The sequence below is a fragment of the Apaloderma vittatum genome, unplaced genomic scaffold (assembly GCF_000703405.1).
Source record: "Apaloderma vittatum isolate BGI_N311 unplaced genomic scaffold, ASM70340v1 scaffold9512, whole genome shotgun sequence".
In the NCBI taxonomy this organism is placed as follows: domain Eukaryota; kingdom Metazoa; phylum Chordata; class Aves; order Trogoniformes; family Trogonidae; genus Apaloderma; species Apaloderma vittatum.
The window spans coordinates 4,193-7,909 of record NW_009704139.1 but is presented as its reverse complement, the minus strand read 5'-3'; positions in this window follow the sequence as shown (position 1 = coordinate 7,909).

Genomic DNA, 3,717 nt, shown 5'->3' with positions numbered 1-3,717 from the left:
TATAGAAGCATCTTTAGAAAAAAAAATATTCCATAATTTTAAAACATCCGTGTAAATATTAAAACAAGGGCCTTCCGTGAGTCCGTGACCACCTGTACCGGGACCCCAGGCACTGTTAGTTTTTTTTTCCTTAATGCTCAGATTGGCATCAGCGTCCAAAAGAACTTGCTTCATGGCTTGTGATCTAAGTCGATGGGAACACAAAGCACACGCCCGTACCGAATAGCAAGGCGAGAAAATCAGCACCTCATCCATGTGAAGCTCATGCTTTGTCCAGCCTCGGTCACCCCAAACATCAAGCATTTTTGGAATTGTTTATTTCTGTTGGGGAAGGAGGGAACAGCAAGACTCTAAAGTCAGAGTGGTTTCTAAACTTACTTGCAGGAAAAAAAGCAAATTGCTAAAAATCCCGATGTTTTATATTTGTCTGTATATTCATAGCCCTCTGCCTCCCCGAACGGTTGATTTACTAATCCTTTGTTCACTGTATTTTTAGCCATTTCAGAATAAGGTGCGAGTTTATGCTCACTCTGAGCCATACTTTCAGCTGCCGAGGAGGAGGAGGAGGAGGGAGGCGGTGTCAAGGTATCGTCAGCGAATAAGTCAGGTAGAAGATTTCCAAATCGGTTCTCTCTTTGGTTGGGTGGAGGACATGATTCTCCAGACGTCATTGTCGAATCAACAAGGGCACATATTTGAAATAAAATAAATTGTTTATGGACGAAACCCACCTTCTCCTCTGATCGTTGTGCCGCGCGCTGTTCTGAAGAGTCCGGGCTTGGGGACCTGCTGCCTCTCCTCGAGAGCTGGGATTGCTGAGAGGCAGGAAAGCCTTTAACACTCCCCATCAGACAACGTTTTGGGGTTTTTTTAAAGAACTAATCGTGTTAATGAACTTAATCTTTTTTCGGTCTTTTTCCTCTTCCAGTGAGGATATAGCCATGGTGGAAGCTATGACGTCAACGTTATTTTTTTAATGCTGTAACTTTTTACTTCGTTTAAGGGTCCCTGAGTATTTTTTTTATATATATAATCAAAGATGAGCAGTTCATGGGCCAGGATAATGAACTGCAGAGATTTCTCACATAGAGGGGCTGGAGGGGAAACCAGTAAGGCAGGTAACAAGGAAATGAAAAGAAGTTCTGCGCAAGCTAGGAAAAAGTTTGAGCAAGGCTTTTCCTTGAACTAAAGTGACGCACAGGGAGGCTGCTTTTATTCAGTTTCGTTGTCTGTTCAGGGTTACTTTTGTAGTGGTTGTTAAATAACCCAGGAGCTGCTTACATAGATTTGGTAAATCTTCCCTATCGTGTGCTAGTGTTACAATACACAAAACCTTTGGCTTGCTGATGTGTCGTACGGTCACATCAAGCGCTGGCCACACGCTGAGCGCTTTTTGTACCGCATCTGCCTCTCCGATGACAAGGGATGCCGGGATTTAAGCGAAGGGTAAGGCTGCTCCGTAAGAACCTAAAGCAGCGATATGTGGAGCACAGATGGTCATCCTTGGCTTCCACAAAAGACGGAATTAAAATAGATCTTTTTCTGGATCACCAAGGATTACGCTCACAGGCAGCACTGGTGGGCACTTAAAATCAGCAATGGCTAATACTCGTGTCAGTTTGTGTCTTGCTTGCCGTGCGTGGACAAGGTGAGTGGAAGACTCTCATCTCCAGTGGAAGACTCTCATCTCCACATCTTCAGCCCTTGGGTATAAATGTGTTTGGGCGGTTTGGCTGCGCTCAGGTGGGAAGTCAGACAGAAGCCGGTGGTGTGAATCTTAACAGACAGCAGGTAGGTCAGGCAGCACGCTGAAAGGGAAGTCGGTGAATTTTATGGAGCAAAGGTGCAGCTCTGCAGGACGAGAGAGCTCTTTAAGGACGTGATATCCATCCCCTTCCATTTCAGCTATTTTAAAATATGCTGAAGTAGTTGCCTGGACACCATCTTCAGTAAATGGAAATGATGATTATGTTGAGAGGGTGATCCACACTCCCTGTTGCAGAACGTGACAAAAGGCCTCTTCCAGCTGCCTGTGCCTTTCCATTGACTGTTGAGATACTTTTGGCCAACTGAACTTCAACGTGAGTTCTGATAATAAGACTTAGTAACTTATTTCATATTGACTGGCTGTACTAAACATATCACCGCAGTGATAACTTAGGGATGACACAACCACAGGTCAAGAGCAAAATCCTTTCTTCTCCAAAAAAGAGTTTTTTTGCAGCTGTTTTCAGGGCCCACCCAGAAATGTAGTACAGATAGGTGGCGGGGGGAAGTCTCATTATTTTTCTGCAGACGGCATGATGCTCCTGACATCCAGGCACTTTTGAGGGCAAAAACTACAGGAGGAGGATCAGATACTTCTACCATGCACCGGTGGGTTTGTTCACTGTTGATGGCATAGTTGTACTGGTCAGGGCTGCGCTGATGCCATCCAAAAAAGAAAACCCCAAAATATACCATGTAGCATCACATTCAAACAACAGATTTTCCAATGCAGTGGAGGCTGAGATATTCATTTCCATCAGCCACGCACACCTTGCGTCACCTATGAAGGCCGTTTTTCGTAGGAGACTGGAAATATTAATCCAGGAAGTTTTCTGGTGGAGCTTACAACCTTCTTTCCTCACTTTCTAACCCTCCCTCCTTCCCTCTTATAGTGAAAAGACTAAAACCAACCAAAAACCCCCATAACCTCTCCCTAACGACGGTGTGATCCAGCCAAAGAAGTCATACTCGCTCTGTTGCGGCATCGCGATGCTTTCGTTTGCCGCAGTTTCTCTGTAGCTGCCCTGAACTTGTCTGACCAGCAACTTGGGACCCTCCTGGGTTTGGACCTTCTTCACAACTGGGTGACATTCCTACCCTGCGTGGTGGCTTCAGGCTAGGCGTTTCCCCTCCTCACCGTACCTCTCTTCCTCTCGTCTGATGTCTTTTTTAGAACATATGTTGGGGCTTGTTTATTTTCTGCGAGCTGGAATCATCGCTGTTGATGTCTTTGTATGAGAAATAGTCATGGTGCCAAAGAATACAAATAGTAGTAATGCAAATAAAAATCCAAACAACTTCTGTGGAGACCTGCAAAGCAGGGAGTAGGATGGGTTTAGCAGCCTCTGCATCAGCACTAAAAGAAAGAAAATGCTGTAGAACTTCTCGTGGAGTTCAAAAAAAAAGCTCCTTCGGAGCTACGAGTTGTTTGTACGGCAGGTTCAGGATGGTCGTCCCATCTCAAGCGTCACTTGGAGGTGTCCTTCTGGAGAGCTGCAGCTTGCCCTGATTCCTTAGAGGACCAGCTGGCCACGCTTGGGTCAACGAGACTCTCTTGAAAGAAACGTCCCTGAAGAGTAAGTTTTGTCACTTGTGAGGTTGTTCTGTTGATTTTTCTTTTATTATTGGCTGGGGTTGTTTTTCTCTTAATTTGCTTGAATGTACTCAAGTGTGTCAGGATCAACTCAAACGAAGCGAATTCGTCTGTGAACGCCGAGGATTACAAAGCTTTCTTCTCCACTTTTTGTCGTCTTGCTGAAGCCTGGTGGTCTGGTCTGTGAGTGACTGCCAGAAAGGGATGGGCAATTTATTTATTACTATTTTCAGGGAATCTGCACAAAGGTGATACGACCTATATTCTGCACATGCAGCATTAGAAAGGTGAAAATCTGAATTGAGAGGGTTGTCATACTTTAGGCTCTTCTCATTTTTGAGTATTGAAAAAACTCA